The sequence below is a fragment of the Symphalangus syndactylus genome, chromosome 16 (genome assembly GCF_028878055.3).
Source record: "Symphalangus syndactylus isolate Jambi chromosome 16, NHGRI_mSymSyn1-v2.1_pri, whole genome shotgun sequence".
NCBI lineage: Eukaryota > Metazoa > Chordata > Mammalia > Primates > Hylobatidae > Symphalangus > Symphalangus syndactylus.
Window position 1 is genome coordinate 97,388,590 of NC_072438.2, and position 22,813 is coordinate 97,411,402.

At 40.2% G+C, this 22,813-nt stretch overlaps 2 long non-coding RNA genes across 5 annotated transcripts in view; one reads left to right on the forward strand and one right to left on the reverse strand.

Moving 5' to 3' along the window:
• Positions 1–604: 604 nt before the first annotated feature.
• On the reverse strand, positions 605–2,163 carry LOC129464486 (uncharacterized). The gene is made up of 2 exons (XR_008651610.1): positions 2,055–2,163; positions 605–1,387 (listed from the first exon to the last, which is right to left on the reverse strand). It is a non-coding gene; the product is annotated as an uncharacterized lncRNA (long non-coding RNA).
• The window catches only part of LOC129464484 (uncharacterized), a 224,324-nt gene continuing 203,420 nt past the window's right edge, over positions 1,910–22,813 (forward strand). For 3 of the 4 annotated variants that reach the window (XR_010116273.1, XR_008651605.2, XR_008651607.2), the window contains exon 1: positions 2,524–2,773. This is a non-coding gene — a long non-coding RNA (uncharacterized lncRNA). Of the gene's footprint in view, positions 1,987–2,523; positions 2,774–22,813 lie in introns of those variants that run through there. The other variant, XR_010116274.1, reaches the window with a different exon arrangement.

A 22,813-nucleotide genomic window follows, 5' to 3' on the forward strand; every position in this document is an offset into this window, starting at 1 on the left:
AAATATGTAAGGAGGCAGCTTTAAGCTAAACTTGATTTGACAATAGTGAGAAGAAAATTATCAGAAGTAAAAATTGCCATCCTGGCCAACAAGAGTGAAACTCCATCTCAAAAAAAAAAAAAAAAAATTGCCCAACGATTATTTTATTAAGATATTAAAGTGGTTTGGATAAAACCCTTTTCAACACTGGCTGCTCCGCCCCCTCTCCTCCCGCCATCTGAATAAGGTCTTGACTAAATTCCCTGTCTGCTTTTCGCCTTTATTACAGAGGCTGGGAAGTGGTCTTTTCATTTGGTACATTTTTTGAACCACAAAGTCTTTCTCAGCTCATCAGTGCCCCCTGGTGGTATGCAGGGCGAGGGGACAATAACGAGTCCCATTGTTCACCGGCTGGTGACTGAAGGACATTTTCTCAGAAGCCCTGCACCTCCTCCCCTGTGACTCAGGTACACCTTTAATATTTTCTTGATGACGATATTTGATAGATTGTACTAAGTTAACAGCATCAAGCTCAAAAGAGGCACAGTTAAAAACCAAAGCCATTTCCCCACCCTCCTAGGGTCCATTTATTGAGGCCCTAATATGTGTTAGAGACTTTACTGGATTTACTTTTCTGATTTTTATTACATTATATTTTCAATTGTGTGGAATGGGCTACATAAGATACAAATTGTATTTGTATCTATTCAAAATAGGCACTGTGAATAAAAGGTGCTTCCAGGAATTCCCGGCAGGAGAGGGAGTACAGAACGGGAGAGCCAGGGCAAAGCAGGAGGAGCGCAGCCCAGGCAGGAACAGGTCAGCACGCAGTTTGGATCAATAGGAAAACACCACTTCGTGTACACAGGCTTCTAAACTTCGTGGGATTGTTTTCAGCATCACATGAGACCCTGAGTGAAAGGCTCACTGAGCCTGGGATACCGTGAACGCTGCACGCATGGTTGTTATTATTCACTTTGCAACGCCCTGGTTTTCCTGTTCCCTAACACTGCCGCAGTGGCATGGAAAGGAGAGCATAGGAAGCCTCTTTCCAACCGGCTGGGGGTTCCGTTGTGGCCTCCGCCACCCTAGGGCCAGGCTCCCAGTGTTCCAGCTTTTTGATGTCCCGGCTGTTTCAATTATACCCACTCATGCAGGGAGTCCCATAAGTACCCAGGTACATTAATTTTCTTCAAAGTGCTTCTGCAATGCACGGTTAGCTAACACGCTGACAGCCCCATCGCCAGCCAGGAGCCGTGGCAGAAGCAGCCCCACAGTCAGACCCCTGAGGTCAGGCTGGAAGTTGCTTGGACGCTCACTACTGCTTCACCATGAGATTCTTCCCTGGAACAACTGGTGTGTGCTCTTGCCTGAACTCGGCTCCATTAGACGTTGACTTCACATTGACCTAAGAAGTTAAAAGAAAAGGGTCTCTGGCTGACGGGGGCGGGAGGGGGGTGGTGGTGGGAACCGGCCATGCCGGGAAAGGTGCAGTAGGCGCACACAATTGACACGGAGGATTCCACCTACGCCTCCAGCCAGCCTTACGGCTCTCCCACTGCTGCTCAACACCGAGGGCCCTGGGAGAGCGGGTGCGGGCGGCTGAGCTCTGCCCACATCCCACCTCTCACGAAGCCGCGGAGTGGACTCGGCCTGGGAACCCTTGTAATCCAATTGCGGGAGGAGGTGCCAGGAATGACCCCTCCACCGTGCGCTGTGGGCGTGGTGGGTGGATCATTTCACCCCAGGACAAGGGTGAGCCCTTAGGCAGCTGGAATAGATACTTCGAAGCCCGAGATGACCACTGTCCACGGCAGCCTCCGTCCCTTTCTCCCAGAACACCCTTTAGCTGTTGAGCTAAATCATTCACTTGGCCCCTTAGAGTCTCGACCTCGTCACAATGAAGTCGATGAGGCCACAGAAGACTTTGTTATCTCCACAAGCCCCTGGGGCCTGGCTTTGGCTGAGCCCTAGCAATGCCTGCTATACCCCAGACCAAGGTGATAGGTGGGTGGCTGCTGCGATCGGAATGTTTACAGCCCCCCACCCCCAAATTCATCTGTTGAAATCTTCACCTGCAAGGTGATGGGGCCAGGAGGCAGGACCTCTGGGAGGTAACAAGGTCATGAGGGCGGAACCCTCGTACGCGGAGGGTCATGAGGGCGGAACCCTCGTACGTGAAGGTCATGAGGACGGAACCCTCGTACGTAGAAGGTCATGAGGGCGGAACCCTCGTACGTGAAGGTCATGAGGACGGAACCCTCGTACGTAGAGGGTCATGAGGGCGGAACCCTCGTACGTGAAGGTCATGAGGGCGGAACCCTCGTACGTGAAGGTCATGAGGGCGGAACCCTCGTACGCGGAGGGTCATATGAGGGCGGAACCCTCGTACGTGAAGGTCATGAGGGCGGAACCCTCGTACGTGAAGGTCATGAGGGCGGAACCCTCGTACGCGGAGGGTCACGAGGGCAAACCCTCGTACGTGAAGGTCATGAGGGCGGAACCCTCGCACGCGGAGGGTCATGAGGGCGGAACCCTCGCACGCGGAGGGTCATGAGGGAGGAACCCTCGCACGCGGGAGGTCATGAGGGCGGAGCCCTCGTACGCGGGAGGTCATGAGGGCGGAACCCTCGTATATGGAATTCATTCTCTTTTAAAGAGACCAAAGAACGACTTTACTCCTTCCACCACGTGAGGGCACAGAGAGAAGACAACCGCCGTCTATGAACCAGGAAGCCCCCACCAGGCACTGAATCTGCCCCTGCCTTGACTTGGACTTGCAGCCTCCAGAACTGTGAGCAATGAATTTTGTTCTTTTTGTTTGTTTGTTTTTTGAGACGGAGTCTCGCTCTGTCGCCCAGGCTGGAGTGCAGTGGCGGGATCTCGGCTCACTGCAAGCTCCGCCTCCGGGGTTCACGCCATTCTCCTGTCTTAGCCTCCCAAGTAGCTGGGACCACAGGCGCCGCCACAACGCCCGGCTAATATTTTGTATATTTAGTAGAGACAGAGTTTCACCATGTTAGCCTGGATGGTCTCGATCTCCTCACCTCGTGATCCGCCCGCCGCGGCCCCCAAAGTGCCGGGATTACAGGCGTGAGCCACCGCGCCCGGCCGAATTTTGTTCTTTATAAACCACTCAGTTTTTGGTATTTCGTTATGGCAACCCTAGCGAACTAAGACAGTAATTTATTTCCCCAAACCTTTCCAGCTAACATGGGCACTTAAGCGGATTTTCAGAACATAGAACTTGCTGGTTTACTCCCTATTGCCTGGGTACCTGCTGACAGCAGGCCCAGCTGGAAGCCAGTGCTACCATTTAAGTACGAATAAGCTGATCTCAAGTTTACAGGCTGGGAGTAAAGTGAACCTTAATCAAGTAATCATTCTAGCAGGGTTATAATTACAAATGCAGATTCTACATTCTTCAGAAAGTACCACAGTTCCACGAGGAATCATGGCGGGCATCAGATTTGAGAATAAACCTGGCCAAGAAGTCAGTCATGGGTTTTGTGACAGATTATTTTGTCACGCAGGTATTAAGCCTAGTACCCAGTGGTTATTTTTTTCTCTTCTCCCACCCTGCACCCTCAAGGAAGCCCCAATGTCTGTTGTTCTTTTCTTTGTGTCCATGTGTTCTCATCATTTAGCTCCCACTTATAAGTGAGAGCCTGCAATATTTGGTTTCTGCTCCTGGGTTAGTTTGCTATGGATAATGTCCTCCACGTCTACCCATGTTGCTGCAAAGGACATAATCTCATTCTTTTTTTTTTTATCGCTGTGTAGTATTCCATGGTATATATGTACCAGATTTCCTTTATTCTCTCTGTCATTGATGGGCGTTTAGGCTGATTCCATGTCTCTACTATTGTGAAGAGTGCTGCAATGAACATTCATGTCTATTTGTCATTATGGTAGAATGATTTTTATTCCTCTGGATATAGGCTCCATAATTGGATTGCTGGGTTGAAAGGCATTTCTGCTTTTAGCTCTTTGAGAAATGGCCATACTGCTTTTCACAATGGTTGAACTAATTTCCACTTCCATCAACAGTATAGAAGTGTTCCCTTTTCTCCACAACCTCACCAGCATCTATTGTTTTTTGACTTTTTAATAATATCCATTCTGACTTGTGTGAGATGGTATCTCATTGTGGTTTTGATTTGCATTTCTCTAATAATCAGTGACACTGAGTTTTTTTTTTTTTTCCATATGCTTTTTGGCTGCATGTCTGTATTCATTTGTAAAGTGTCTGTTCATGTTCTTTGCCTACTTTTTAATGGGTCTGTTTGTTTTATTCTTGTAAATTTGTTTAAGTTCCTTATAGATGCTGGATATTAGACCCTTTCAGATGCATCGTTTGCCAAAATTTTCTCCCATTCTGTAGGTTGTCTGTTTATTAATAGTTTCTTTTGCTATACAGGAGATCTTTAGTTTTAATAGATCTCATTTGTCAATTTTTGCTTTTGATGACACTCTCGTGTATGATTGAAGTGAGTAGAAATTATCACAGCCTTCGGGAGGATTCTTTGTTATTAACTTTCAAAAATTAAAAAGTACACATGCTTTTGCTAGCAATGTCATGTCAAGAAATTTTCTTCACAGATGCTCACTCACGTAACCTAATATCTACGATATATACTGATACGGTTTGAATGTGTGTCCCTGCTCAAATCTCATGTCCAATTGGAGGAGGGTCCTGGTGGGAGGTGATTGGATCATGGGGGTGGATTTCCCCCTTGCTGTTCTTGTGATAGTGAGACAGTTCCCATGAGATCTGATGGTTTAACAGTGTGTGACACCTCCCCCTCACTCTCTCTCTCTCCTGCTGCCATGTAAAGAAGGTGCTCGCTTTCTGTTTGACTTCTGCCATGATTTTAAGTTTTTGAGGTTTCCTAGTCATGCTTCCTGTTAAGCCCACAGAACTGTGAGTCAATTAAACTTATTTTCTTCATAAATTACCCAGTCTCAGGTAGTTCTTTACAGCAGTGTGAGAATGAACTAATATAGAAAATTGTTGTCGGAAGAGTAGGGGACTTTGGAGCTGAGTAATGGGCAGAGGTTGGAAGAGCTTGCAGGGCTCGGAAGAAGACAAGAAAATGTGGGAAAGTTTGGAACTTCCTAGAGACATGTTGAATGGTTTTGACCAAAATGCTGATAGTAATATGCACAATGTGTGTGTGTGCGCGTGTGTGCATGTATGCATGTGAATATGTACCTGCACGTGAGCTAGTAGAATCATCATGGGCCTGCAGAAGAGGCAGTTTCAGTGATCAGCCACATCTGCGTTTCAATTCAAGCTCAGCCCCTTCTAACCAGCCCACCTGTGTCTTTGAGCATCCACTTGTTCTGCGTGGTTAGTGGTGATGAGGGCCCGACCCGGCAGGATTGTAGAGCATCCCTGCAGGGAGCAGCTGCAGAGCTCCCTGCTCACCCCTGGCACCATCGCATAGGATTTGTTGCACTGGGCTTCGAATTTTCTCAATCATAACGCGACACTAATTTTGCATTTCTAACTTTGTATTGGTATTAGTTTCCCAGGGCTGGCATTGCCAAATATCACAAATTTGGTGGTTTAGAACAACGGAAGTGTATTATCTCACAGTTCTAAAGGCCAGAAGTCCAAAATCAAGCAGGTTCCTTCTGAGGCTGTGAGGGAGAATATGCTCTGGGCCCCTCCCTTCCCCTTGGGGTTCGCTGGCAATCCTTGCTGTTCCTTGGCTTGTAGGCGCATCCCGTCAGTCTTCGGCCTTCCGTGGTGTTCTCCCTGTATGCTTCTCTGTGTGTCTCTGTGTTTAAATATCCCCTTTTTGTAAGGACACCAGACATATCAGATGAGAGCCCATGCTACTACAGTATGACCTCGTCTTAAGTAATTACACCTGCAATGACCTTACTTCAAAATAAGGTCACATTCTGAGGTACTGGGGGTTAGAACTTCAATATATGCATTTTTAAGGGGACACAATTAAATCCAATGCCACATTATATTAGTTACAATATCCAGCTTAATATCAGACACTGGAAAATTTATCTTTATATCAAAAATTGGAGATGTAAGCTTGGATCTGCTGGTTTTGTAATACAAATCTATCAGTATCTATCCATCTATCATCTGTCTAATTGTCTATCATCTATCTTTCTATTATCATCATCATCTATCTACCTGTCATCTATCTGGGGAGACTTTTTAATTAGATATGTTATAATTCACTAAGCAATCACTTTTCCAAGGACCCTATATAAAGCATACATTCATGATTATATGATTAAAGTTATAAGGCTATCAACAATTTGTTTAGTTTAAGTAACTTTTAAATAGAAAAATAAATTTAACCTGTGTTTGTATTATTGTCTTAAGAACAGCAGAGGGCACTCCAAGCTGAACTTTGGAATGTGCTGCTGTTGATTTTAAAGAAGTTTTAAATTGAGAACAAGTGTAAATCAATTAGAGCTCCATCTGTGAGCATTAGGTGTGCCTGCAATTTCTTCCTAAATAAATAAATAAATAAATAAAGGGATTATGTCTCTTAACATATACACAAATTAAATGCACAGTATGCGTTCAACTTAAAAAAAATATCTCCAGGTTCCTCTTCTTGAAATTGTTTTACATTTAACAATTCTTTAAATAGAAATTGCCAGGATTTTTAGAATGAAACAAGGTGTAACATTTTTCAAAGATATTGGCTAAACTTTTTGAAATGGATTTACTCTCATTCAGAGATAAAATATTTTGAGTCATTGCTATTAATTTCACATAATTGATTTAATTCATTTATGATTTCATTTGAATAACTCATAAGGAAATGCCAGAAGAGATTAAATAATTATTAGTATAATTTCTATCACATGGACCCTCTGTATTCTCAAATAAATGAGAATAAAGGGTTATCTAGAAAACAGTTTCTTTAAATATTTTTTGGTTTCCTTATATATAAGACAGTCTTAATTTCCTAAAATACTCAAGATGAGAATGTATCATCTCAGAGACTGTCTGTGTAGAACTTTATGTTGTATTCACAGTGTTCTTAACAAGGAGATCTCCAAGAATGTTGCTAATCTAAAAGCCTACTTGGGATTGGATAAGGGGATTTTATTTGCTAGTTATTTTCTCACTTAGATCAACTACTGAATGTGAATTGACCAGTTGACAGCTATCTAGAAAACAGATAAACTTATGTAATACTGTTTTTAAGTCAATTTATAAATTTAAATTAGTTGTCTCCTAGAAGTAACTAAAATAGTCGGAGAACATCCTTCTCAACTTGGTAAATCATTTGTAAATTAAATTTTTTAACATGACTGAAACCTCTATGTTACTAAAATTTGTTTCTTTCTCCAAACTGTTGAGTAAAAATCAGACTGTATTTTCTGACAGTATTTGATGTGGCAGGTGGGGGTAGGTGTATGAAAACACTCTGTTTTCTCTTTTAGGGAGCAAAGCTGAGTGTAAAGTCAAGTCTGCCTGTCTGTCTTTCTTTCTTTTTTTTTTTTTTTTTTTTTAGATGGAGTTTTGCTCTGGTTGCCCAGTCTTGGAGTGCAATGGCGTGATCTTGGCTCACCGCAACCTCTGTCTCCTGCCTCAGCCTCCCTAGTAGCTGGGATTACAGGCATGCGCCACCACGTCCAGCTAATTTTTTTATATTTTTAGTAGAGACAGGGTTTCTCCATGTTGGTCAGGCTGATCTCGAACTCCTGACCTCAGGTGATCTGCCCGCCTCAGCCTCCCAAAGTGCTGGGATTACAGGCATGAGCCACCGTGCCCGGCAAAAGTATTTCTTCATAGCCTCCAATAGCTACCTTTTACATGATTCAGAGATAGAAGCCTATTTTGCTACTTCAGATTTATTTAAAAAATAAAGATACAATGTTATAAATCATAATCTGTTATTACTAGAAGGAGAGATGAGCCAGAAAGGGGTTAAGGGATGTCAAAATGTCACAGTGGAAAATGATCGTCTGTTTTAGACGTCTAGTTCAGATAACGACTCTATAGTTTTCAAGATGCTGAAACCAGGTTTGTGAGTTAGTGATGACCTTTCACCTGTTGCTTCTCCTCTCTGTATTACCTTCCTCATCTTTAAAATAAAGTCTGCACGGGCCATGCCAGACAGGGTGACCATTTTTCCCACTGCCCTGTTGATGGAGAAGACCTAGACTGCCTCATTTTATTCCAAGACTAACTCTCCAGTCCTTTGTTGATTGGAACAGACTTGAACCAAGGGCTGCCAGACCATGGGCTGGCCCATGTCCATGATCTGGGCTGGCAAACAGAGAGGAGATGTGCCAATGTGTATCTATTTTGAGAGGCTGAACTCGAAAATACTCAGAGAAAGCAGGCAATAAAGGTATGCATGGAATGCATGTTGAAGAGGCCATGGGCCAAGAGGAATGACGAAAAGCATGCATTATCACAGTGCATGAGCACATAGAAGGTGAGAGTCTGTAAAATGAAAATAAAAATAAGACCAGCTCAAAGTCCTGCTATTAAAAGTAAATTATCGTATGTAAAATATTTCCAACTGTGCCTGGCATACCACCAGCCCGATGCACGTGGGTGCTCCCTTCCTGGTGTTGATGGTCTTCCTTTGGTGGTCATTACCTTCTCTGTCCATCTCTGAAGAAGGAGAGACCCTCTGCAACACTCGATGCCTGTGAAGGAAGGACCCCAGGCACCCTCTGTCCACACGTTCTCGTCACCATTTCCCTTGGGTGACAGCTGACCCCTGTGGATGTCGGGGTCACCCCAGCAGCTTCCTCCCAGGAGCCTGGCAGGAAGTCAGGACGATTCTTTTCTGCTGTAAGATCCTCAGCATTACCTGGGGTGTCCTATCACATGGCTCTCCCAAGGGTTCCTTGATAGCTGTGGATGGGTCAAGGCCAGGAACCCCTGGGGGTCCCTTTTGTACATCTTTCTGCTTTCACTCTTTAGTTTGCCTACTTCCTGGAGATGATCTGGCGTGAGCTCCGATTTGTTGAAATGGGACTTACTCTGACTTTGTATTTCGAGCTCTTGTCTGCACTGAGGGCTAACATGAACCCTTCATGCTGCTAGTTCTCTGGGCTCTGACCATGGTCAAATTAGCTAAAGGATAACTAGAAGGTATTGCTCAATATAGAACACAGCTCTTATCTTTCAAGATGCATCTGCCTACACATTTGGCCATACATTTTTATATTTTGGAAGATATTTATATGTTCATTTTAAGAGTATTTTTGTGTAATCATAAATACCACACTAACATCAATTGCAATGATTTATATTACTTTAAGTTAACATTTAATTGATTAGTTAATAAATACATATAATTGAATATTTTTATCCATGAACCTCGTTAGTTATTTGAAGCACTGCTTAATTCTCCCTATTAATAATTTACTGAGGAATTTTACACTGATATTTGCAGTGAGGTTGTTCTGTTGGTGGTTGTGGTGATGGTCGGGGTGTGTGTGTGTGTGTGTGTCCTTGACAGGTTCTGGTATCACAGTTCTGTTGATTTTATAAAAAGAATCATGACGTCTTTTGTTTCCTTGCCATAATACAGTCCACTTTAACTGGAACCTCGATTACATACTTTGTAAGGCCATATATCTTTTCATCTCCCCTTCCTGTCGCTCCGATGAGTTGTTCGTTGTATTCTCTCTTTCAGGGTTCCTAATGCTTGTTTTTATAAATGGGAATCAAAGCACAGAAACATCTACAGCTTGAGTTATCATATCTGGGTCAAGGATGTTGAATCTGCTTTGACTCTACTAAAAATTATTTTCACTCTATTCATGGTTTTAAATTAATCCTTTTAAAATTTATTTTCCAAATCTTTATGAGTTTCCTCAGTGCCCTTCTGCTCACACAGTGGTTCTGGAATTGTTGACTCTTCTTATTCTGTCTTTACCTATACTCACTCCATTTTCCTTACTTTTTTCATGATTTTGAATGTAAAGTCATATCTGAATATTTTTAAAGAATTATGCAGGGAAGAACAGAGTGAGGCCTGCCCTAGGCCAGAGGAAATTTTAATTTAGGTATGTTGACTCAGGACGATTTCTCATGAAACCTGTTGCCTTCCTTGATCTGGAACATGTCTCCACTTATTGTTCTGCATTCCAAGCTGCTTGGTGAGCTGGAGACACACGTGTAGTTTGTAAGGAGGCAGATTTCTATGGGATCACTTGGCATTCAACTGTCATCAGTTTTGGTCAAGCTGACGCCCATGTACATTCATTTGTCTTCCTGCACTCTTCCTGTTGGCTTTTCTGAGACATGGTGTATGCGTGCAGTTACTCCTCTTGCCCAGCTTTGGTTTCTTACCAAAAGTGTGACATGGCATCCGTCTTGTTCTTGAAGCTCATCTTTGCACACAGCCAATGTGGATGGCACCTTCCTGGGCTCAGCGATTTGAGCAGCTCTTTATTTTGCATGACATTTGTAGAGATTCATGTCTGTGTTTCACACCCCTCTCTCTTAAAAGTTTTTTTTCTTTAATCTTTGTTTGCCATTCAGGTAGGTAGAGATGTTTCACACTTCCATCTTCAGCCTGAATCTCTCGACAGTTCTATATGCTCTGAGAAGACATGACTTTCTTGGACTGATAGGAAGGTAGTCATGTGTGAAGTTTTAAGAAAGAAGAAAGTTTTGAATTAGCCTTTGGGAGTGGGATTTGTCAAGGGAAATATATAAATGTCAACAGATAATATTATTGATAATTGTCCAGTTTAGAGTGGAGATCAGGAATTTTAAAGGCACCAATTTGTACAGTTGTGTGATTTTTCGGAATTGTTGGTGTTGCCTAGAGAAAGCAGGCACATGAAACCATCAAGGGCTGGCATTTGATGGGTGGAAGCAATGGGATGGCAACATGGTAAAATAGGTAGGTGCTCCTCAGCAGACTTATTACATGAAACACGGTGTCATTTTCCACAGTAGGTACAACAGAGGCACTGGGTTGAATGTGTACTCTCATGGGCGCATGATATAAGCCTCAGTGAGGTCAAACAACAGGCATAATGGGAGAGAAAGAAGAAATGATGATAAACGGTAGGCTGAGGTCAATGAATGCACATGTTGGTGAGGGATTAGAGTGGTGGCAGGATTCTAAGCCAGGACACAAACATGCAGGGCGTCACTCAGCTACATGTGGTTGACTGGTGTGGTGGAGAGTGAGTCCTGGGAACTTTGAGGCTGCTTAGGACAAAAGAAACATAGGGAAAGAGAGGGAAACCAGGAGCAGAAAATCTTCAGAGACCAATGTGAGTGTGGGGAAGATTAGAAGATGATGAATAGGAATACATCAGAGGGTGCTGGGAGATGGAACCACCCCTAAAAAAGGGGATAATGAATAGGAATGCATCAGAGGGTGCTGGGGGGAGGGAACCACCCCCAAAACAGGGGATAATGAATAGGAATACGTCAGAGGGTGCTGGGGGGAGGGAACCACCCCCAAAACAGGGAATTATGGATAGGAATGCATCGGAGGGTGCTGGATGGATGGAACCACCCCCAAAACAGGGAATTATGGATAGGAATGCATCGGAGGGTGCTGGTGGGAGAGAACCACCCTGAAATAGCTGAGCTCCTAACATCAAATCGGAGGGCCATCTTCTGACAGCAGTGCTAGAAATCAAAGAGAACACAAATAGTTTACTTCTCATGCACAGACAGGGATCAGGCTCATGAGCTTTGGTGCATCGGTTAGACTCCAGGAGTCTCCTGGTTGTTCAGGGTTGGAGGCTGGAGCCACATCACCCCAGATTCATTATACTTCCAAGGCACTCATATCCTAGGTGAATAGGGCTATGATGAAAGTCATTGCATTATGGAACTGCATCCAGGGATTGGAAAATTGGCAGCGTCTGTGGGGGATTCAGGCATGTTCCTGTTTATTCTTTTTTTTCCAATGCGTCTGACTTTTGGGACATTTCTATATCATCTGTCTTTTACGTCAGTGGTGCTCAAGAAAAGAATGCTTTTTCACACACACAAAATTCCTAGATCTTTTTTTAGTAGCACATTGCTCCAAATTTTCGGTCTCCTAAATCTATTCATCAGACCTCAACTAGCTGGTAAATATCACTGAGTGAAACAAATGATATTTGGAATGTGTTACCTAGAAAGTTATCTCTAAAAAGTAATAAAAGCCATTTTAATTGATAGCATTATGTTACCTTTAGATGGTATAGAATCCTGAGTGTATTTCTTTATTAGGGAAACTTAATTTTAAAACATATTCAAACTAGAAAATCCATCTTTTATTATTATAATTATTCATCTACATTGATTCAAATTTCAAAAAAAGTACCAAAATCCAATTTACCAATAATCAAATTTCACAACAAATGATTAGCATGCATATTATCTGTTTTTCCCACATAGAATCACTTTATAAGTAGCAATGTGGGCATCATTTTCCTTAACAGAGAAGACTTCAGGAGATTTACAAAGGGGATGTGAAGATTTTTTGCCGTCTTATTCTTCTACGTAATCAAAGTCCTACCAGGAGTCTTCACTGAGAATTAGGGAGCTAGCATTTACTTTTTCCCCAAAGTCCGTAGGAAATGGAATATCTGTCTAAAATGTTTCCCTATTCCTAGCTCGTGTGTGATACACAAGGCTCCATTTTATGCACTGAGAGAGAATGTGAGCTGCAGGCACATTTTTCCTGGTGTAGCTATCAAAGTGTTTAACTATTTATGAAATAATGCAAATTACTCTTTCCTACTCACCCGCTTTAAGGTTGCATTGCTGCTCCGCCGGGTGCCACCCAAACCTGGTCGTGAAGTTGATGAATCATGTGGTCACATAACCTGTCAAATCGGTTTATGAAGTCACCTCATGTAATGAAATGTGACCCACTGGAGTACATCAATTACTGGAAAGGCTTATTGTGGTGGACACTGGTAGAATGTGTGGTTTTCCCATTAGACATCTCTAATTAGTACTGAGAGGGTCAGATTTCATGTCCACAAGGAAAAACTAAAGCTAGTGTAATCATAAAATAGAGAAAGGAATTCCAATAAAAACTAGTGAACCACAAATCAGACAAAAATTACACATATGAGTGTACACGCACTCTCACATGTGTGATTCTTTATTCCACATCCCTGTGGTTGTCAGGGAGTGGACTCTCAGGCTGCAGAGCCATCTCTGCGTCACAGACCATGTGGATGATCCCATGGGGTGCAGAGATTTGCGTCTCCCTCACTCATGATGCGCTGGTCCCTGCAACATGTTGCACCTCAACTTCCGGACACCCCACAGCCCTTCAGGACATGTGTTCTGCACAAGGAAACTGCTGATGAAAGTGAAAATTCCACATCCAAATGGCTACTCAAACCAAGCATAGGCACGCAGTACCTTACAAGAGCTGTGAGATCATCCTTCTCTCTGGTTTAAGTGTCTCTGAATCCAAAGAGAACATTTAAGGAGACTGGAGACTGATTCCTTGTGTCCTTCAAGTTACCTTCATTCTATTGTAAAACCTATGGCCTCTTTAGCCACTGACAGAAACTCTAAGGACAACCCAGGTATTTCTAGAAAGTCTGTGGTTCCTAAGTGAGGATGAAAGGAAGAGGTTGTGAAAGGTGAGGGCGAGCCCACGGCTGTTGTTCAGAGACCCTACTCAAGGCCGCCACGTTCTGTAGCCTCCTCCCCATTCAAAAACAGCCCATTCACACGACTATGCACTAGCTTGCCGCAGTGCCTGGAATTTTCCCCAGGTAAAGAGATGCTTTGCAATTACAAATGCTTTCCTGAGGGAGTGGCAAACAGGCAGAGGGGGAACAGCAGCCTTTGTGTCTGAAAAGCAGAGTTTTAACTGGAACTTCACTTCCAGTTACCTGATGATGAAAAATAAACACAATGAAATACTTAAGTATAAATCAAACCAAACATGTAAAAGATCTGAGTGCTGAAAATTTTAAAACACTGATGAAGTCTAAGATCTAAATAAATAGGAAACATGCAGGGTCCATAAACTGGAAGACTCAACATATTAAAGACGTGAATTCTCCCTAAATTTATCTATAGGTTTAATGCAATGCCTATCAAAACCCCAGTAATAACTTTTTTGTAGAGATAGATAAGCTTATTCTGGACTTTGCATAGAAAGGCAAAAGGCCTGGAACAATTAAAACTAAAGCAATTTTGAAAATTTTCACCTGCACTAGGTGGAGAATTCTTAGATGTGGCAGTAACAGCATGATCCATACATTAAAAATTTGCTACATTGAACTTCTTCAAAATTAAAATATGTTTGTTCTCCAAAGGACCATAAAAAGGATGAAAAAACAAGTAACAGCTTGGAGAAAATACTTGTGAACAACAAATTTGTCAACGAATTTGTAAGTAGAATATATAAAGAACTTAAGTCTCAGAACTCTGAAGTATAAAACAACAACGATAACAACGCACTACCCAATTAGAAACTTGGCAATAGGTACAAGCAACCAATTTCGCTACAGAGAGTGTGACAACATGCCCAATATCTTTAGCCATGAAGGAAATATAAATTAGAATCACTCTGAAATACTAGGACACATCTGCCAGCAAGGTGAAAATACCCACTGCTGGTGAAGCTGCAGGGCCACTAGCTCACTCCTACACTGCTTGTGGAAATGGAAAGTGACAAAGCCATTCCAGAAAACAGTTTGTCAGATTTTTAATTAAAAAATGCTTGCTATACAACCCAGCATTTGCACTTTTGGACATTTGTTCTAAAGAAAGGAAACCTGATAGTGACACAGAAATCTATTCATGAATGGTCATAGCAGCTTTACTCAGAATAGCCCTCAATCAGAAACAACCAAGTTGTCTTTCAGTGACTGAATGGTTAAGCAAAGCATAGGCCATCCGTACCATTGAAAACCACTCAGCAATGAAAAGTAAGAAACCTTTGATGATTGTAACAACTAATATCCAGGGAATTATGCTTAGTGAAAAAGTCAATCTCAAATTGTATATGCCACATGAGCCCATTTATATAATTTTGTTGGAATAAGAAAGATATAGAGATTGAGAACACATAAGTAGTTGCCAGGGAACAGGGATGGAGATACAACTGGCTGCAGTGGGAGATCCTCTAAAACACGGGTCCCCCACCCCCGGGACTGTGGAGCTGTACTGGTCTGTGGCCTGTTGGGAACCGACTGAGCGGTAGGTGAGCAAGCATTCCTGCCTGAGCTCCACCTCCTGTCTGATCAGCCATGGCATTCGATTCTCACAGGAGTGCACGCCCTATTGTGAACTGTGCATGTGAGGGATCTATGTTGCACATTCCTTATGAGAATCTAAACTAATGCCTGATGATTTGAGGTGGAACACTTTCATCTCAAAAAACCATCTCCACCACCCCTGTCCGTAGAAAAACCATCTTCCACGTATCCATTCCCTGGTGCCAAGAAGCTTGGGGACTGCTGGTCTAAAGCAATGACTCATCTGTCTACCGATGGTGGTGGTTCTAACACTCAGGATCAAATTGCATATAACTGCACACGCACACACACACCTACAAATATATGCATGAAAAACTGGTAACAACTGAATAAAGACTGTAATCCAGTTAACCATATTGTGCCAATGCCAGTTTCCCAGCTTTGATCTTATTCTAGATTAATGTAAGATTTCCTCATTGGGAGAAACTGGGTGAATGGCTCAAGGGACTTCATAGACTATTTTTGAGATGTCCTGTGGGTCTGTAATTATTAAAAAACAAAATGTTAAAAAGTAAATATAGCAAAAAGTAACAAGCCAAATGCTTATTCAAATACAAAGAACACATGCATGTATTTTAACTTTAGGAATTCAAGGGATATAGGTTGCAAGAGTTTTTTAAATAAAATACATATTTGCTAATTCCCACTTGCCAATAAATAAGTAAAAAAATTGCAGAAAAGATGAATCAACTTAAACATAAAACTAAAGAAAGAGCATGATGGAAATTATGGTTATAGAACAGAAATAATTGTTAATTATGACAATGGAGAAATAGGAATATAAGTAATAAGGTCAGAAGATATAGTAGGGAAGGGTTATCTTAATCACAATTTAAGATTTTAGTTGTTTTATATTTCAATGGAATTGATTTTGGGCAAGTATAAATAAGATTCATATTAATCTTCCAATTACTCTTGTTGTTTGAGAACCTTTAAAGAGCATTTGGATTTTCTAATTTTGTTGATGGGTTTCTTTGGTGTGCAGAAGCATTTTAGTTTGGTTTCAGATCATTTGTCCAGGTTTGCTTTTGTTGCCTGTGGTTTTGGTGTGATATCCAAAAAATTATTGCCAAGGTCAATATCAGGAAGCTTTTCCCTTAGGCTTTCTTTCAGGAATTGTATGGTTTCAAGTCTTATATTCAGGTTTTAAATTCACTTTTGATTTGACATTAGTGTATGGTGTAAGGTAAGGGGTTAACTTCCTTCTTTTGCCTACGGATATCCAGTTTTCCCAACACCATTGCTGAAGAGATTATCCTTTCCTTATGGTGTCTTCTTGGTGCCTTTGTGAAAATCAGCTAACTACACATGCTTGGATTTATTTCTGGGTTCTCTACTCTGTTTCACTGGTCCATGTGTTGTTTTTATGCCACCACCATATTGTTTTGATTATCATAGCTCTGTAATGTAACTTGAAATCTGTAAGTGTGATGTATGATGCCTTCAACTTTTTTTTCCTGTCAAGATTATTTTATCTATTCAGAGTCTTTTGTGGTTCCATAAAAATTTTAGCACTGTCCTTTTATATTTGTAAAAAAATACTATTAAGATTTTGATAGGGATTGCACTGAATCTGTATATTGCTATGGCTTTATGGTCATTTTAACAATGTCAGTTTTTCTAAACTATAAATATGAGCTATCTTTTCATTTATTTGTAACTTCTTCAATTTATTTCATCAATGTTTCATAGTTTTCAGTGTAAATTTTTTTAATTTGGTTAAATTTATTTCTAAGTATTTTATTCTTTTTTGATGCTGTTATAAATGGAATTGTTTCTTTATTTTTTCTCAGATATATTTTTACCAGTGTAATTAAATGCAACTGATTTTTGCATATTGGTTTTGTATCCTGCTACCTTACTGGACTTATTTACTAGTTCTAACAGTTTGTGTATGTGTGTGCATGTGTGTGTGTGTGTGTATGGAGTCTTTAAAGTTTTCTACCTATGGAATCATGGAATCTTTAAACAGGCCTAATTTTACTTCTTTTTTTCTAGATGCCTTTTATTTATTTATTTTTTTGTCTGAGTGTTCTTTCTAGTACTTCTGGTACTATGTTAAAAAGAAGTGAAAAAGTGAGTGAAGAAGTGAAAGTCTTTTCCTTGTATCAGATCGTAGAGGAAATGATTTCAGTTTTTCCCAATTTTTTATGCTGTTAGCAATAAGCTCTACATAAATGGCCTTTATTATGTCAAGAAAATTGTCTTATATACATTTTTTAGAGTTTTTATTATGAAAAGATGTTAAGTTTTGTCATTCTTTTTTCTGCATCTATTGACATGTGATTTTTGTCTTTATTCTTCTAATATGATGTGTCACATTGATTGATTTGCATAGTTAAACCAACCTTGCATGCCAGAGATAAATCCTACTCATCATGGTATATAATCTAGCTATAGATTGGAAGAAAGTATTTGTAAACCATATGTCTGTTAAGAGGTTAACATTCAAAATTAATAAGGAACTCACAAAACTCAATAGCAAAAATAAAACATAATCCAATTTAAAAAATGGAAAAAGGACCTGAATTGACATTTTTCAAAAGAAAAAGTAAAAATGGTCAAGTATGTGAAGAAGTGCTCAACATCACTAATAATCAGGACAATGCAAATTAAAATCATTATAGATATCATTTCACTGTCAACATGGCTATTGTAAAAAGGAGAAGAGACAACAAGTGTATGGAGAGGGTGTGGAGAAAAGAAAACACTTACACTGTTGGGAATGTAAACTGGAATGGCCATTATATAAGGAAACAGTATAGAAGCTCTTTAATTTTTCTTTTAGGGCTATGATGTTATCCAGGAATTCTTCTGGTTACATACCAGAGAAAAGGAAATCAGCCCCCCTTAAGGATATCTGCACTCCTGTGTTCATGGTAGCATTATTCACAGTGGTCAAGATATAGAATCAGCATAAGTGTCCATAGGCAGATGAATGAATGAAGAATTTAGGGTATATATAAAAAAATATTATTCAGTTTAAAAGAAGAAAGAAATACTGCCATTTATGTAAAGTTGGATCTTAGAATACTTCCATTTCACATTTTGTGCCTCCTAACACTCCACCAAAAATATCCTTGATGTGTTTTCATCTTTAAGGATATATCTAATCAATTTACAATCATACCTTTTATTCTGGAATTAAGTTTGAGCTCAGCAAAACAAAAAATGAAATTATGTTCTTTGCAGCAACATGGATATAGCTAGAGGCCATTATCCTAAGTAACTTAACAAAGGAACAGAAAACCAAACACTGCATATTCTCACTTATAAGAGGGAGGTAACCACTGGGCATTCAAAGCTATGAAGATGGGAATAACGTACACTGGGGACTACTGGATGGGGGAGGGAGGGAGAGAGTGGGGAAAGGGGTGAAAAACTAACTCTTGGGTACTTATCAGTAGCTGAGTCACCGGTTTATTTGTACCCCAAGCCTCAGGATCACACAATATACCCAGGTAACAAACCTGCACATGTATCCCCTGAATCTAAAATAAAGGCTGAAAAAAATCTTTGGGCTCAGCAAAAAGTACTACATATATAATAAAATCTACTACTCACCTATGGGAAGGGCAAACATGCCTTGATATCCCCCATTTGCCCACATTAGAAAAATCCAATTCTCAGATAATTTAAGGGAGGAACCCAGAGTCATTTGGTTAAGTAAAGGCAGAGCATGAGCTGGCCCCTTAACTTCAGGACTAATATCATGTCTGTTTTTATGTCATGTAATATCCAACTTTTCTACTGGGTCCTTTTGTCCCCTTTAACATCATTCTGGTTGATTCTGCGATCATCATCATCATCATCATCATCATCATCATCATCATCATCTTCATCACCATCACCACCACCACCACCACCACCACCACCATCATTATCATTATCTGTCAACACTTTCTCTGAAGAAACTTTCAATGTTTCTTCTCCATTAAAAAAACCTACTTCAGCATCTCCATTGGGTCTCAACATAGAGATATCATTTACCTTTCCAAATTTCTTTTTGAAAATATTTCCTCAGGAATATAGGAAAAGAAATATGAAAAAAGCAACATAAAATCAACTAAGGCGTGGATGAAAGTGCGTATAGATAAATCTCTCCTCTTTGTCTAGTTGAAATACTGTCTTACTATATTGACAGGAAGGATGCTGCCACAAATTTTGGCAAACTAGAAATGGAAAAAAGTTTGAGATGGATGTTAAAGTGTTATTTGGTTGTGTGTTATATTGGGACACAGTTAGAGGTAAAAGCAATGCTGATACTTAAAATTTAAATACTATCTTATTAAATGTTGTTGCTTAAAAAGGTGACTCATTTAAAAAAATGTTTTTTCACTATTTTCTGCATTTGTGCACATATATATTCTCCTTTACTCTTCTACAAAAGTCACCCATATTCTCTTTATATTATCTTACCTTGCTTTGTCTTTAGAGAAATTCAGATTGTTGTATATATTTAATTTTTTATTGTTTGTTTTTCCGGTAAAGGGAAGCACCATGATGACAAGAAATTTGCTTTATTCACATTGTATGCACAATAATATAAATACTAGGCTCAATTTACAATTCAATTCTTTTTTGGTGTTGGTTTCTATTCCTCGCAATTTATCATGAAAAAGCGAATATATACATAAAGACATATACATAAACAAAAACAAACAACAAGCATATACATAAATGAAAAACAACAAAACCTCACAACATCACAATTACCTTAATGACTGCTTTCCTCTGGTTTATAGCCAAGGGTGAAAAAGCCCCACACACCCTCACACACACACCAAATGTGGACGTGATAATCTCAAAGAGCATCTGAAAATACTGATTTATTGTTGTACTCTTTAAAATGATGTAAACATTTTTAAGTCGTACACTCAAAGCAAACAAAAATGCACATGATATAGATACATAATGTAATTAGTTTTATCATTTATATTCTTTAAAATTCTTTATTTTCAAAGATGTTTAAAATACACCCCAAGAAAACCAACAATCATGAGATTCTTGATTGGGAATCAAGAATCATATGGAAAATGGGAAATCATAAGCAGTTTGAATAGCTACATGGAATTATTGGTATATAGGCCATGAGATACTCCTGCATTCTCTTTAGTAAATGGAAAAGATTTAAAATTGGTATTTTATCATGGAGATTATGTTTTAATCAGCCTCAAATCAAAGATGAACTGTCATAAATAGCCCATAGATAAGAATCAAATAAATATCGGCATGTTTTGCAGAGAATAACATTTGGGAAACAATCCCTTTAGAATGATTGGTCAGCTTCAAGAGCAGGAAAAAAATGCTAGGGTCGTGTGCCATGTGACACTTTTGGGAAGGACTGCATGCCATTGTGTTCAGTAAAAGCTATTTGACCCTTTTAAAATTAGGAAGGGATCACAGTAAAGGAGAAAACAAAGGCAAGGTTTGGGTCACAATGGTTGGTTTCATGGAGAGGCTGATAAACTCAAAGGCACGCCAGCAGCCCCTCATTTGTCAGGCCTTATGTCACTTAAAGTTATGGCTGATTCATTAGGTGTCCTCTGAGCCACCAGGTAGACTGTCATAGGAAACCCACACTAGATTTCTGCGATACAGTCATTAAAAAGATGCATGGGCCCCCGTGTTCCCTGCTAACTTTCCTGGTTGAAGTCCAGTGACTTACAACTTTCATTCTTCTAGGTAGCAGGGATATTTGTCAGCTGTTATGGCTGGACTTCCAGAGGTACTCAATTTACAATATCTATAGTGGAGTGAAAATGAATGAACATCTGTACATTTACTCAGATACTATGTCAGGCGATACGAAATTAGCTGTCATAACAAGTCCATAAAGCCTTAACACACTATTTATCTTGCTCAGTTTATAAAGTACATAAACTATGGTAACCTGATCTGAGCGGGCTGTCTTTGGAGGACAGCGTGATCCGGTAGCAATGAGAATCTCCTACGGATTTGACCCTGCTGAGAAGTTTTCTTCACCCATATGTTCTGTCCTTTGATTTGCATGCTTAACTGTAGGAAATACAGCCATCTCTTTAGTTTTCCCTGATTCTTTTGTCTTCTTTTAAAAATTCATTTTAAAAAAGGGTTAGAAGTCTCTCTTTTTATTTAAATCTCAACTCTGATTATATTCAGATTAAGGACTGTTTTAACAGAAAAGTATGAGAATGAATGAAACCACCTTTCCAAAGTCGTTTTTTAAAGAAAGAGTGAGAAGTCAAAAATTTAAAAGTCCCTCCCCCCAAAACGTTTTTGTTTTGTTTTGTTTTTGTTTTTGTTTTTTGTTGGTTTTTTTTGTGTGTTTTTTTTTTTGAGATGGAATCTCTCTGTTGCCAAGGCTGGAATGTGCAGTGACATGATCTTGGCTCACTGAAACCTCTGCCTCCCAGGTTCAAGCGATTCTCCAGCTGCAGCCTCTCCAGTCGCTGAGACTACAGGTGTGTGCCACCACACCAGGCTAATTTTTGTATTTTTAGTAGAGTCAGGGTTTCACCATGTTAGCCAGGCTGGTCTTGAACTCCTGACCTCAGGTGATCTGCCTGCCTTGGCCACCCAAAGTGCTGGGAATTCAGGCATGAGCCACCATGCCCAGCAAAAAGGCTTCTTCTTTGATGGGACCATTACAATTTAAAAATCACTAGAAAAACGTTCCAATCTGCTTCAGATGAAGGAATAAGGTGATGTGCATTCTTGAGCTACTATGGGACTGTCTCATTGTTGACTCTTGTTGGTCTCAGAATTTCCAGCCCAGAGCCCATAGATGTGAGAACTTTTTTAAACTATAGAGATTAAAAATCTAAAACTTTAGATTTAGTATGGAGAGATTTAGATCAGTGGCTTCACAGTAGGATGTGAATATCACTTGAATTGCAGGATCTACTGGGCTCCAGGAAAAAAATTCTACAACTTTTTCTGTATTTGTTTTAATCTCAAAAATAAGTATGCGATTTAGCTTCATTGGAACTTAATATGTGGGTTGACCTTGGGCCCATCCTTTGTCAAGGTCAGATGATGGTCTACAATTAATGGTACTCAGGTATCCCGAGCATGGTAGGGTTATACCACTAACAAGACGCTGGCTGCTTTAGTTGTTCTGCATATATCATCTTGTGACTTAGTGTAGCTCAGCGGTGTCCATATACAAGGAAAATTTGTTTTCAAAAGTCCTGCAAACATTGGAGCTTGAAGAAATTCCTAATACGCTATGCATGAAAAAGCTACAAGAAAATGTCTTTGAATGGGCCTGTTGTCAACCATGTTACAACAAAACGGTGCCTTAATTATGATTATGAAGAAGGTGACCCCAACATGGTATGAAATTATCAAGTAAATTATTTGAAATGTAAATATCATTGCCACTATTCTTAACATTAATTCTTACCCTTTATGAAGATTATGCCTTGAAAAATGAACTATTGACTATGTGAAACCATCTCAATTGGCAAAACAATTCAAAATTAAGCACCTGCAACATGATGATAGCACACCTCTACCAATCTTCAGGCAGCTAAACATTATTACTTCACAGAGGCCTTGGCTAAAGTTTATTAATCTAGTTGGGGGAGGCTGCCTTGCACAGAGGGACAAAAAGAAAAAAGGTTTAGTTACTATATCATTGTCT